This window comes from Schistocerca piceifrons, chromosome 4, assembly GCF_021461385.2.
Source record: "Schistocerca piceifrons isolate TAMUIC-IGC-003096 chromosome 4, iqSchPice1.1, whole genome shotgun sequence".
Taxonomy (NCBI): domain Eukaryota; kingdom Metazoa; phylum Arthropoda; class Insecta; order Orthoptera; family Acrididae; genus Schistocerca; species Schistocerca piceifrons.
The window spans coordinates 792,464,517-792,480,065 of record NC_060141.1 but is presented as its reverse complement, the minus strand read 5'-3'; positions in this window follow the sequence as shown (position 1 = coordinate 792,480,065).

Below are 15,549 nucleotides of genomic sequence, written 5' to 3'. Positions count from 1 at the left end.
TACATTGATAAATAAATATGCAGGAATGAAGAATAAAGATGTAGAATGTTAACAAAGTTTGTTTTATTCAAAGAAATTTAAGACTTTTGAAATAAAAAAAACTTAAGAGGCACTGATTTGACAGTTTGTGAAGAATCGATGTGATTCTTAGTTTATTAGCGCTCCATTGTTACGTGGTGGTGCTACTCATTAAAGACCAATCTTGTGGCAGCCTCCCTTAAAAAAGTTCTCGATTCTTGTTGTCGTCACTCCTCGGATCCGTGCGTCGGTACCGCCTCTGAACTCAGTAACGCACTCGATGTTGTAGCCGTTTTTCGTAGACGACTCAAAGACAGCAAATAAATCTTTCTCACAATTTATATATTCTCAGCTGTGGAGACACTCACATTATCATTTTAAGACAGCATAACGTCGTCTTTTAGTGGGCGAGTATGACAGTTGACACTGAGAGACATTTAACACAAAATCCAAGTCCTGTTGAAATCCATCATGCTATCAGTTGTCAAAAACTCGTTAGTTATCTACAGTACTTCACGATAAATTATGGGAGTACACTTTTATCCGACAACCTAAACTGAAGCACCAAAGAAACTCATATAGGCATGCGTATTCAAATACAGAGGTATGTGAACAGGCAGAATACGGCGTTGCGGTCGACAACGAATATATAAGGCAACAAGTGTCTGGCGCAGTTGTTGGATTGGTTACTGCTGCTACAGTGCCAGGTTATCAAGATCTAAGTGAATCTGGACGTGATGGTATAGTCGGCGCAAGAGGGATGGGACACAGCACCTCCGAAGTTGCGATGACGTGGGGATTTTCCCGTACGACCATTTCACGAGTGTATATCGAATATCAGGAATCCAGTAAAACATCAAATCTCCGACAGTGCTGCGGCTGGAAAAAGATCCTGCAAGAACGGGACCCACGAAGACTGAATAGAATCGTAAGTGCAATTCTTCGGCAAATTGCTGCAGATTTCAATGCTGGGCCATCAACAAGTGTCATCGTGCGAACCATTCAACGAAACATCATCGATATGGGCTTTCGGAGCTGAAGGACCTCTCGTGTACCCTTGATGACTGCACGACACAAAGCTTTACTCCTCGCCTGGGCCCGTCAACACCGACATTGGACTGTTGGTGCCAGGAAACATGTTGCCTGATCGTACGAGTTGCGTTTCAAATTGTATCGAGAGGATGGACGTGTACGGAAACGGAGACAACCTCATGAATCCATGGACGCTGCACGTCAGGAGGGGACTGTTGAAGCTGGTGGAGGCTCAGTAATGGTGTGAGGCGTGTTCAGTTGGAGTGATATGGGAGCCCTGATAGGCCTAGATACGACTCTTGACATGTGAGATGTACGTAAGCACCCTGTCCGATCACCTGCATCCATTCATGTCCACCGTGAATTCCGACGGATTTGGGCATATCAAGTAGGACAATACGGCACCCCAAAGGACCACAATTGCTACAGTGTGGCTGCCGGAGAACTCTTCTGAGTTTAAACACTTCCTCTGGCCACCAAATTCCCCAGATATGAACATTATTGAGCATATCTGGGATGCCTTGCAACGTGCTGTTCAGAAGACATCTCCAGCCCCTTGTACTCTTACGGATTTACGGACAGCCCTGCAGAATTCATGGTGTCAATTTCCTTCAGCGCTACTTCACACATTAGTCGAGCCGACGCCATGTCGTGTTGCGGCACTTCTGCATGCTCGCGTGGGCCCTATCCGATGTTGGGCAGGTGTACCAGTTTCTTTGCCTCTTCAGTGTATAAATGCACTAAAAGCATAGTTTCACTCACTGCACAAAATGGCTCTATTTTATAGATATCCTTTCATCGAGGCTCACAAAGTGAGAAAATAGAGGTTTTGCAATGTAACAAAATAACTGATGTGATTCTTGAAATTTTCGTAACGTAAAGGGTATTCCATGACGTTTCGGGCTTGCATCCCGATGACGTCGACTTCTCGTCACGATATTTCTGCTAAGAGACATTCAGCCGTCTTCAGACTAGTGTGTTGCAGAGGAGGCTGCTGATTCACATCGCTAATTTTATACCAAAAATTGGCACCGAGACGCATGAGCAAAGACAACCGCTACATGAGCGACCTCTAGTGAGTGTCATGTCCTCTTCGGATACTGCTCTGTTTATGGCGCGCAGGCGCATGCACTACGGTGATATTGCATGCGCATTCTACGAAGGAGCGGTTCAAGTCCAAGGCGCATCTCCCATATGCTGGCAATATTCGTAGAAATTAGGCAGAACCTCGAGGGAACATCGTGTCAAAGTAATCTTCCACTCACCTACAAAGACTTGTGCTCTTCTCGGTTCGGTGAAGGACTACGTGGTACTGCGGAGGGCTGGAAACCACACAATACCTACACTGGTCACAGTCTGTGAAAGGTGCGATGAACATGACGCCACTCTCGCCTTTCGCAGCCTAGTAAGTCGGTCGCAGCCAAACATTGTATCTCCACAGGACATTCCACGGATTATTCTGCCACCGAAAGCTTGGCCTTGACCGGATTCTTCTGCGATTCAGTTATTAAGGAGTCGGTGGAAATCCCATGATTCTTTAATATCTTCGGAATGAAAACGTTTTGCGACTAATGACACGTCAAGCGGCAGTTAAATTCGTTAATTTGCTATCTGAATTTTACTCCATTGCCCAGCTTCCGAACAGAGAGTGCACATGCAGTACCACCATTACGCACGCACATGCATGCCACGGATGGAGCAATATTCGTAGAGGTAGCGAAAATCGACATAGGTAGCTCATGCAGGTGGTGACTTTGCGCATGCGTCTCCGTGCCAGTTTTTGGTATGAAGTTAGAAATGCGAGCTAACAATCTCCTCTGCAACACACTCGCCTGAAGACGGCTGAACGGCTGTCAGCCGAAACATCGTGGCAAGAAGTCGACGCCGTCGGGCTGCAAATCCCAAACTTCATGGAATAAAATAGCTGATGTTTACAACGATTTATTTATTTCTGAAAGGGTCTTTTATGCGTTGAACGCTGTCGGCAAGGCAGTGTTCTAGTCAGCCTCGCCACGATGCTAAGTACTGATAATGTGAAGCGAACGTCTCGGCGTGCTATTAGGAGCGCAGTTTCGCCTCGGCCCCCGGGCGCTTGCCGCATAATGTCAGACATTAGACTGAAATTCGGCCGACGCGCCTCGTGTCCTGCCTTTGGAGCGGCGGCAGCTCCTTACACTGTCCGCGAGACTCGGCCCACGTCGTTATCTCCCTGCAGGGCGAAAGCCGACGCGACATCCGACAGCTCTGAGCAAGGGCGCAGCCGGGGCCTAACTCGGACGACCGCTAACCGCTGCCGACCAGAAGGGCGAAGGGCACGACAAAGGACTCCTAGCGGTAATTAACCTCCTCCTCTGGGGACACACAGTTTCTTGCGCCATCTCCAAAGGCTGCTGGGTTGAACTGAGGGGCCACGAAACATGCAGTTTATCCAGGACATATTAAACACTTAGTTTCATAAAATGTTTGTCTGCGTGGCCATCTTCCGCAGCAGACGTTAAAAATTGTTTCTATAGGTTATTAAAAGGAATTAAACCAGACGCTCTTCTCTTTTCTTTATCAAGTATCTTCCATGGCTATTCTGTAAACTGGATACATACGTTTGTACATTTTTGATTGTTTTAGGTTAAAAATAGCGTTTATTTTATAAAGTTGGTCTGCAAGTTACTTAAGATGTTTCTTTAAATATTCTGCCTTTTCCATACGTCGTAGCAGCGGTTGGTGTCGAAAGGCTTCATTTCAGATTTGCACTTGGCAGTTTTTGGCATTCTGCAGTATTTCCTGCACTGCATTACTTACACTTCGTTTTCTTAAACTGTTTCTCATTCCGCACTGCAGTAGTATTTATATCTGTTCCTTTGTTTTCATTCACGTTCAGAGTGTTGCCAACCTGTGAAATCATTTGTGTGTAACGTCAGCACACAGATAGACGAAAAATATATAGAAAACCTCGTAGTTGAATCAGAAAGCATTCTCGCACAGGAAAACAGAAACGAAACAAGTGAGGTAGTCATTGGTCAGACGAGAGAGCTAGTCAGTAATGAAACCAGTTACGTAATAAGCGGAGCAAACCGAAAAAATACACATTCCATAACACTGACATACTTAGTAAAAAAACTACAGGAACTCAACACCATCTTCACAAGGGCAGATAAAGGAAGTACAATGGTTCCCGTGGATGGAGAGCAATACATCAGGAAGACACAAGAGTTCATCGCAAAAAATAAACTAAAATCAGATCCAACTAATAGATTCCTAACGAAGTTGAGGAACCCTCGAAGGACATTGAACATACAATAGAAAACAATGAAAAAGGAAAACTGCTACAAACAAGTCCTAGTGCATCTTCCCTCTGATACAAAAAAAAAGGTCTCACCGTCATAGCAATTGTGAATAATAAAAACCCTCCCACTTACCCACTTGCAAGATAGATGCTGAAAATCTTATCAGAATACTACAAATTACAAGAGGACTGGACTATAAGAAACACCACACAGTTGGTTCAGTACATAAAAGACATATAAGCTCCAGACACAGCCACCCTCCTGTCGTTTGATGTAGAGAATGTGTATTCCAATATACCAACAACTGAAACAATAAACATTGTAGAACAAAATATTAAAACACACAGAACACTTCCACATGACTACATCAAAGAAACAGTCAGGCTTCTAGGGCTAATAAGAGAACAGAACTATTTCAGTTCAATAATGAATTCTATTTACAAAGTGAAGGATTACCAATGGCATGCCCAGAGTTTGGAACCATAGCAAACATGAACGATGTAGAACTGTTTATATGTAACAAAATAGTGCCAAATAGGTACAACATCCTATACTGGATTAGATATATGGATTACATATTGTGCCTGGTAGATGAACCAATCCATGAAATTGATAAGTTACACACAGGCATAAGTTCTGTTCATGATAATATATATTTTACAATAGAGAAAGACGAAAATATATAGTTAAATTTCTGGGACATCACCATAAAGATGCAAAATAACCAACACACATTCGGCATATACCGAAAACCAACGACAACAGACACAGTTATACATGAGACATCACAACACCCCAGATCATAAAAACAGGTAGCACTTAGATGCATGCTCCATAGACTAAACACAGTACCACTAGCTATAGACAGCTACAAAAAAGGAATGATTACCATAATAAAAGTAGTCACATGCAATGGATGCAAAGAGAACTTAATAACAAAGCTGAAGAAGAAAATCAAGAAACCGAAAAGAACAAAGCATATCTGTCACCAACACAAAGACAAAATTACACACAAACAAATACACAAAATACAAGAATGGAAACAACACAAAGTGTGAAAGAAACAGAAAATAGAAGACGGAACACAATGACATACAGCCATGAATAAACACACAGGATATCCAATATTTTCAAAAAACAATGCATAAAAACAGCACACCAAACCAACAACTCAATTCAGAAACACTTCTCAAAAATAATAAGAAAAACTGATCTGTGTGAGATATCAGGAATATACCAACTGAAATTCAATACGAGTGATGGAAAGTACGTAGATCAAACAAGGAGGGCATTTGACAGCAGATACAAAGAACATGTAAGAGCATGGACATATCATTCATATCGTATCATATCGTGTCATATCATGGACAAATCATTCAACTTTTGCAGAACACTTACACCAACACCAACATAAAATTACAACCAGAGACACTGACATGGAAATCATATGGATAGACAACAACAAAAAACACCTCACCTTACAAGAAAGCTACCGCATCCAAAAATCCATAACAGAAAGGAAATAACTCATTAATGATCAGACCAACTTGGCAAAGCACACACTCTTTAAACTGATTGACCACTTCATATAACTTTAAATGTACACATAAAACCACAGGCTCCATTTATCACCACCATCTCCTCCCAGATAGCCGGTCGGAGTAGCCGTGCGGTTCTAAGCGCTACAGTCTGGAGCCAAGCGACCGCTACGGTCGCAGGTTCGAATCCTGCCTCGGGCATGGCTGTGTGTGATGTCCTTAGGCTAGTTAGGTTTAATTAGTTCTATGTTATAGTTGACTGATGACCTCAGAAGTTAAGTCGCGTAGTGCTCAGAGCCATTTGAACCAATTTTTGAATCCTCCCAGATTCTGTCCTATAATCACCGTCCAGGCCAATCCCGACGTTACCCCCCCCCCCCCCTTCCTTGCAAAAAAAAAAAAAAACTGTCAACTGTCAATCCAATCCCACTCCTCTCACATCTCTACCTACATACAAGACAGTTTCACTAAGTGTCTGTCGCTCTCTCTCTCACACACACACCACACACACACACACACACACACACACACACACACACACACACAGACACAAACACACACACCAATGGTTTCACAGGTTGACAACACTCTTAACGTGAACGAAAACAAACGAACAGGCATAAAAACTGCGGCAGTGCGGAATGAGAAACAGTTAAGAAAGTGAAGCGTAAAGAAAGCAGCGCAGGAAATACTGCAGCATGTCAAAAACAGCAGAATGCGTAAAGAAACACCATAAGTAACAAGCAGACCAACTTCATAAAGAAAACTCTGTTTTTAATCTAAAACAATAAAAAATGTACGAACGTATGTATTCAATTACAGAATAACCACGGAAGATACTTCATAAGTTAAATCGAAAAGCGACTGCTTTAAATCCTTTTAATTAGAATGCAGCCAGATGAAGACGGATAACCCATGGTAACAAACACAGTTTTCTTTTTTGAAGCTCTCTAGTTATGTCCGTATTGGTTTTGGAATAAAGATCTTTGGTTCTCCACCCATGAGAAAAAAAAAAAAAGTTTTGCTTTCACTTCTACACGAACCTGTTTCGGTTACAATGCACCATCCGCATCTACATCTACACGTTAATCTATATCCGTTCTGAAGTAACTGCTCGAAGTGCTTCTGAGGTACGCTTGTACAGTTGTGAAATCCTCTTCCCGTTCAATTCACGTACAGAGCGCAGAAGGACTGATTACTTAAGTGTCTGCGTACAAGGTGAAACGACTCTAATTTCGTCCTAGCTGTCCCTACAGGAACTTTTCTTAGGGAATGTGGTTTATTCCTAGACTAGCTGAGAAACCTGGCGTTCTCAGGCTATTTACTTATTGCAGTCCGTTATTAGTCGGTCTCCTTCTTTTTGTCCATCTCATCCTCCTCCCCTCTACTTCTGCATCTCCTCCTCTTCCCTCTCTCTCTACGCATCACCTCCCCCCTTCATTCGTCCTTCTGCTCCTCCTCATCTCTCTGCCAATCTCCTCTTCCCCATCTCTCTGCCCACATTCTGCCTCTATCTGTCGGTCAGTCTGTCTCCTCATCCCCCCTTGCTCTCATTCCATTTCCTCATCCACTCTCTAACTCTCTTCCTAAGCCAGTTAGCACCTCCAACCACTACCCTAATGGGAATTTGGTGGTTTTTACCCCTACAGTACATTTTTCCAGAGAATAAGTAGTATGTGCGCGAAGTTTGGTTGGAAACGATCCATGTGCTTGGGAGAAGATGTTGAAAACATGCGTATGTGACATATATTGAACACATTTATGGCTGATTCTCTGCTGTCTTAGACTATACGACTGCAGAGAGGACGTTAAATTTACCTTTGCTGTTGAGCTGCGTGGCTTGATTTTAGACCCGAAACACGGTGACAAAATTTTGGCTCGTTTCTGTGCTCATTCTCGACACACTGAACAGCATAAATAAGAGGCAAATTAGACTTCATGTATTTAAAAGTATTACAAGTCAACTAAAGACAGGATATGAATATGAACAAGACGTCCTCGAACATTTTTACGTCACCCCTTCTCAACCACATCGGCATCCTGAGTGGTAATTGTGATTCTTACTCCACCAATATTTTGATACAAATGGTAAGACATGTAGCAACAGTTTTAGCTGAAATAGTTCCAGGAGTTCCCGAGCTATACCTCCCTTTCCCACCTGTATGGGATATAAGTGGTTCTAGAAGCCATAGTGCCCCTTTCCTGACATGAAGTACCTAGTTAACACCAGAATTCTTCAATGAATCGAACTCCTCTGTATAAAACAGCTTCAGATTTCTAATTTCACTACATAATAGTTAATGTGTTAAATACTTGATGTTATGCATGGAAAGAATTAATAGTTTGCATAATGTATGAAATGAGATTTAACGTTTGCTGGAAGTCACTAACTGCTCACGTTATGAAACACGTTATAACTGCAGTCTGGATAATTTGCGCTCCGTTTTAAGAAAACTTAATTTTTCTCAGATCTTAGTGTTTATGATGTCATATCTCCTAAATTACGTCGTAAGATGATATAATCTTGCAGGTACAATTAGTGGTGTATGTGGATACTTCGTGGAAAACGTGATGCGAACAGAGTTAGTAGTAAGGAAGCAATAAATTAAAACGTCAAGCCTGATGCTGCAGTCTTGTTGCGTGCAAGGCGAAAATGTGGTAAGCGATTAGTTTCTTTCCTTCTGTCCTTTTTTTGTGGCGGGAGGCGTGTAAACGAGAAAAATTTTCGATAAGGTTTGAAATTATGAGTGAAATTTGTTGCAAGCAACTAAGAGCTCTCATTCTTAAATACTATATGAATACGTTCAGGGTATTTGCGCGCTGTTATTTACACTTCAGTTCGCTCCCAACCCTGCAGCTCGTTCTTACCCCCATAGTACTTCTTTCCCGAACAGCAAGTGACATTTGTACCAAGTTTAGCTGGAATCAGTCCAGTAGTTTTATGAAATGTGGAACACACATCCATTTCTTTTTTTATACGGGGCGATCAAAATGTTACCACTGTAAGGTAGCACTAACCTCTTGTCTACATGCCGGTGCTAATACCCGCATCGGTGTCGCGCTGTGTTGCATATACACTTCACTATCGTTCTCACGTGGAAGGTTTTTGATCACCCATTACAGAATGAAGCGCCAAAGAAACTATTATAGGCATGCACATTCAAATACAGAGATATGTAAACAGGCAGAACACGGCGCTGCGGTCGACAACGCCTATAAAAGACAACAAGTGTCTGGCGCAGTTGTTATATCGGTTACTACTGTTACAACGGCAGGTTATCAAGATTAAGTGAGTTTGAACGTGGTGTTATAGCCGGTGTACGAGCGTAGGACGCAGAATCTCCGAGGTAGATGAAGTGGGGATTTTCCCGTACGACCGTTTCACGAGTGTGCCGTGAGCATCAGGATTCCCATAAAACATCAAATCTCCTACATCGCTGAGGCCGGAAAAAGATCCTGCAAGAACGGGACCAGCGACGACTGAAGAGAATCGTTCAACGTGATAGAACTGCAACCCCTCCGAAAAACGCTGCAGATTTCAATGCTGGCCCATCGACAAGTGTCAGAGTGCGAACCACTCAACGAAACATCATCGATATGGGCTTTCGGACTCGCAGGCCCACTCGTGTACTCTTGATGACTGCAAGACATAAAACATTACTCCTCGCGTGGGCCCGTCAACACCGACATTGCGCTATTGATCACTGGAAACGTGTTGGCTGGTCGGACGAGTCTCGTTTCAAACTGCATCGAGCATATGGACGTGTACGGGTATGGAGACACTTCATACATCCATGGACCCTGCGTGTTAGGAGGAAACCGTTCAAACTGATGGAGGCTCTGTAATGTTGTGTCCAGATGGAGTGATATGGAACCCATCATAGTCTAAATACGACTCTGACAGGAGACACGTACGTAAGCATCCTGTCGGATCACAAGCCTCCATTCATGTCCATTGTGCATTCCTCCAGATTTGGGCAAATCCAGCGGGTCAAAGAAACATCACACATGTCCAGAATTACTAGAGAGTGGCTCCCAGGAACACTCTTCTGAGTTTAAACACTTCCGTTGGCCATCAGACTCCCCAGACATGAACATTGTTGAACATATCTAATCGTGCAGTTCAGAAGAGATCTCCACCCTCTCGTACTCTTACGGGTTTATGGACAGCCCTGCAGGATTCATGATGTCAACGTCAAGCACTACTTCAGACATTAATCGAGTCCATGCCACGTCGTGTTGCGTCACTTGTGAGTGCCCGTGGGGGCCCCACATGATATTAGGCAGGTGTACCAGTTTCTCCGGCTATTCAGTGTATAATATATTGCTTTGAAAAACTTCAATGTTGACTTAAAGGAAATTTAACATATTATCTACTAGATGAATTGAATGAATGTGCATGCTGGCAGAGCTCTCCCAGTTGCGCAAAAAATGATGGACGTCAAAAGGCGTCAGTCAGCGTGACTGTAGCGCCAAAATGGAGCTGGCCCCCAACACGAGACAGTTGGAGGAATGGGAAGAAACAGTGTACGGGAACCAGAGGGCAGTTACTATGCATTGTAGTTTTAGTCTTCATTACAGTATCGCCCAGAGACGATATCTCCAACTGGACGAAGAACGAACTATGACGATCGCAGCCCTTGTGCTTGGTATTGCTCTAAGCATTCTGTCACGTGTGTATGGAGCGTTCTGAACCACAGACCTGCTTACTGAAGGAGTGGAGGTGGTCGACGACGGTCAAGTACAGCAGCAAACGACTGCTACATTGCGCAAGTGGCAAACAGTAAGGTGCAATTGCAACCACATTTCACGGGCACGCAGTCTCACATCCCACAGTGCCACAGCGACTGCTTGGGGTGGTCCTTTTGCTGGACGACCAGTACATTGTGTTCCGTTAACAACAGCACGTCATTTGCGATGGTGCCAAGAGGATAAGGACTGGACCATCGAAGAGTGCGGTCGCATGCTCGTTTCCGCTGAGAGCAGATTCAGTCAAAGTAGTGATTCTCGATGTATCCTCATATGGTGAGGTGTGGTAACACGTAATGCACCCTGGCACATGTCGAAGATGATTGTTTTGTTGGTACAGGTCTTATGGCGTGAGAAGACGTAATGCTGCACTCATATTGGCCTCCCAATCTTTGGTCACTCAGCGATCAACGTTGCTGTGAAAATGTACCCCTTGCCCACGTGCACCTTTTCACGGTTGCATTCGGTTCTAAGTCCATTTTTCGGCTTCTGTACCTCAGTCGGTAAAACAGAACCCTTATAGGATCACTTCGGGTTCATCTGTGTCTCTGTCCGTCTGTTAAGAACAATTTTCCTCAGGAAGGTACGAAGTTGAAATTTATGTCCCATACTAAGATCTATGGTCCGGTGGCGATGTAAAAAATTTAAGCTTTTAAGTCAGTGCAGTCAAGCCCAGCCACGTTTGATGCATGCAAACTCAATCATCAAGTCGTGTAGCGTACTTCTGTTGACTCAGAACCATGAAAATTATCAAGAAGCTAGGGTTCACAGTAGAGTTAAAAAAAATCGAAAACTCTTAATCTGTAATCACATTTCTTACCATTTGAAACTTGCTGGTTGACAGTTCTTGAACTATACAAAAAAAAGGTAAATTAGTTACAAACTGCGGTGTGCATACACTTTATTCAGCATGTAAACGTCACTAAAGGTATTCGGATTTAGGTTACGACATTTTCGATATGCCTGCCATTATTGGCGATTATGTGGCGGAGACGAATACCGAAATTCTGCATGACCCACTGAAGTGTCAGAACATCGATGCCATCGAAGAAATCCTGAATGGCGTTTCTCAGCTCAGCAATGGTTTTTGGGTTATTGCTGTACACCTTGTCTTTAGTATAGCTCCAGAAAAAGGAGTCGCATGTGTTCCAAGGAATATGGTGGCCAGTCGAGGGTCATGCCAGAATGCGGTCCCCAAAATGCTCTTCCAGCACATCAGATACTTTTCTGCTTGGATGGGGGTGAGCTCCGTCTTGCATGAACCATATCTTGTCTAATTCAGGATCACTTTGGATAATGGGGATGAAATCATCTTCCAAAACCTTCATGTACCACTCGTTGGCCGCTGTGCCTTCAAGGAATATTGCACTGATTACTTCATGACTGCACACTGCACACCACACAGTTACCCGCTGAGGATGAAGAGACTACTCGATCGCGAAATGCGGATTCTCAGTCCCCCAAATGCGCCAATTGTGGTTATTGACGAATCCATCCAAATGATAGTGGGCTTCGCTGCATGAATGTGCAAACTAATTCCCATCACACCCCACAGCCAACTGTGCACTTTCAACGTCCTAACGCAAACAGTTAAGAAGTTATAACTATTTGATTACATATAGTAATTGCCACCCTGTACATTGGATTCGTAATCTGTTGAAAATCTCAGTAGAGATTTTGATTTGGTTTTGAGTAATAGCTAGAGGGATATATTAGGGAGGTTAGTGTTGTATATCTTACAAATGTTTCGTACTAACTGGCTGAGCTACAATGAAGGGAAGTTCCGTGCTGCTGTGAAAACTATGCCTTTGCACTCCAGCAGTCATAGGTATAAGGCTGCCCGACTGCCGTGCCAAAGTGACGCCAGTATCGTAGGTCCTTCCAGACCGCTCATTGTACAGCGAAACATTACAAATTGATCATTCTAGAAGGACACAATACCTGACAGTCTATGCCTACGACATGTAAACCATCTGTAACGTTTCAAAGCAAAGTGATAGTGGTAATTGCTGCAGGATGCACTTCCATTGTTTTGGATTAGGTTCCAATATCCCACAGAATATCATCTGAAGCATTTCACATAACAGTTCGATAATCACGTAATAACAATAGTCCCACTCTCGATATCCAGGATGGACGGGCTACCTACGTACATAATTAAGTCTGTATGGAACCCTCAAAGTGTGAGTCATCGAATTTGTCTGGTTTTTATGGGTGACAATGCGCGGACGCATTGAACAGAGTAGGTGGAAGAGCTCCTGCAACGAGAGAATATTCAGGAACTGACTCGCCTGCCCATTCCCTGGACTCAAATCCTATCGAAGGCGCGTGGTATAGTGCGCCCAAAATGCAGTGCCCCCTAGATGCGCAGTCGCCTGGGGAAGAGTGGGGAGAGCGACAGTTGTGGGGGATCGCTCAGAGCGCTGGAGGGGAAACGCCGAGCGCTGGAGGGGAAGTACCGTCCTAAACTGAAGTCTACGCTCACATTTTTGTAAACGTTAAGTGGAGCCCCTCCATGCCCACAGTTGCATGGTGACCATTAGAAACGAGAAGGGCTGTTTATGGATGACGTGACCCACAAACCACTCTGAGGGATCTACGCCGAATCGCCGTTGAGGAGTGGGACAATCGGGACCAAGAGTGCCTTGATGAACATGTGGATAGTATGCCACGACGAATACAGGCATGCATCAATGCAAGAGGACGTGCTACTGGGTATTAGAGGTACCGGCTTGTACAGAAATCTGGACTACCACCTCTGAAGGCCTCACTGAATGGTGGTACAACATGCAATGTGAGATTTTCATGAGCAATAAAAATTGCAAAAGTGATGTTATGTTGATCTCTATTTCAATTTTCCGTACAGGTTCCGGAACTCTCGGAACCAAGGTGATGCAAAACTTCTTTTGATGTGTGTAGTAGTGAGATGACTTGGACACTACAAAACAAGATACGCATTACCTCTATACGCTAAGGAAGTTGGCAACAGCCACCATCTACATCTACATCTACATGATTACTCTGCAATTCACAATTAAGTGCTTGGCAGAGGGTTCATCGAACCACAATCATACTGTCTCCCTACCATTCCACTCCCGAAGAGCGTGCGGGAAAAACGAACACCTAAACCTTTCTGTTCGAGCTCTGAATTCTCTTATTTTATTTTGATGATCATTCCTACCTATGTAGGTTGGGCTCAACAAAATATTTTCGCATTCGGAAGAGAAAGTTGGTGACTGAAATTTCGTAAATAGATCTCGCCGCGACGAATAACGTCTTTGCTTTAATGACTTCCATCCCAACTTCCGTATCATATCTGCCACACTCTCTCCCCTATTACGTGATAATACAAAACGAGTTGCCCTTTTTTTCACCCTTTCGATGTCCTCCGTCAATCCCCCCTTGTAAGGATCCCACACCACGCAGCAATATTCTAACAGAGGACGAACGAGTGTAGTGTAAGCTGTCTCTTTAGTGTCTCTAAGTGTCCTGCCAACGAAACGCAACCTTTGGCTCGCCTTCCCCACAATATTATCTATGTGGTCTTTCCAACTGAAGTTGTTCGTAATTTTTACACCCAGGTACTTAGTTGAATTGACAGTCTTGAGAATTGTACTATTTATCGAGTAACCGAATTCCAACGGATTTCTTTTGGAGCTCATGTGGATCACCTCACACTTTTTTGTTATTTAGCGTCAACTGCCACCTGCCACACCATACAGCAATCTTTTCTAAATCGCTTTGCAACTGATACTCGTCTTCGGATGACCTTACTAGACGGTAAATTACAGCATCATCTGCGAAAAACCTAAGAGAACTGCTCAGATTATCACCCAGGTCATTTATATAGATCAGGAACAGCAGAGGTCGCAGGACGCTTCCCTGGGGAACACCTGATATCACTTCAGTTTTACTCGATGATTTGCCGTCTATTACTACGATCTGCGACCCTCATGACAGGAAATCACGAATCCAGTCGCACAACTGAGACGATACCCCATAGGCCCGCAGCTTGATTAGAAGTCGCTTGTGAGGAACGGTGTCAAAAGCTTTCTGGAAATCTAGAACTACGGAATCAACTGGAGATCCCCCGTCGATAGCGGCCATTACTTTGTGCGAATACAGAGCTAGCTGCGTTGCACAAGAACGATGTTTTCTGAATCCATGCTGATTACGTATCAATAGATCGTTCCCTTCGAGGTGATTCATAATGTTTGAATACAGTATATGCTCCAAAACCCTACTGCAAACCGACGTCAATGATATAGGTCTGTAGTTCGATGGATTACTCCTACTACCCTTCTTAAACACTTGTGCGACCTGCGCAATTTTCCAATCTGCAGGTTGAGATCTATCAGTGAGCGAGCGGTTGTATATGATTGCTAAGTAGGGAGCTATTCTATCAGCATCCTGAAGATGCAAATCAGTGTGAGGGGGCTTCGTATATATGGCATGTCTCAGCGTACCGTAAACCTCTCTACACGTCATTGAAGGGGAAGCAGCCATTCTTTACCACCTCCATATGGAAGAGCGTGTTCTAAAAGCTGTTTAAATTCTCATTTTCATGTGCAAAAATAACAGAAGTACCTTATGTATACCTAAAAAAAAGTACGCGAGTTTCAATGCCGCCGACTTCAGGACGCTTTCCTCGAATCTTTTCATAAAAAGATCGGAAACGATAGAGCACACTGGTTTCCCATGGCAACTCCAAGTACCTATTTATAAACTGGTCATTGAATAAAAAGAACGAAGAAGTTAACACTCGTCGAAATGGGTTAGTTAATTCAACATCAAACCTAACCTCAATTAACCATAATGAATACGACAAAAAACGCGATTGAAAATAGAGACCGCATCAAAACTTATTAAAATATTAGGGTGATTGAAACGTTGTGCCTGTAACTGATGTAAAGCGTCCACCAAGTTTTTAA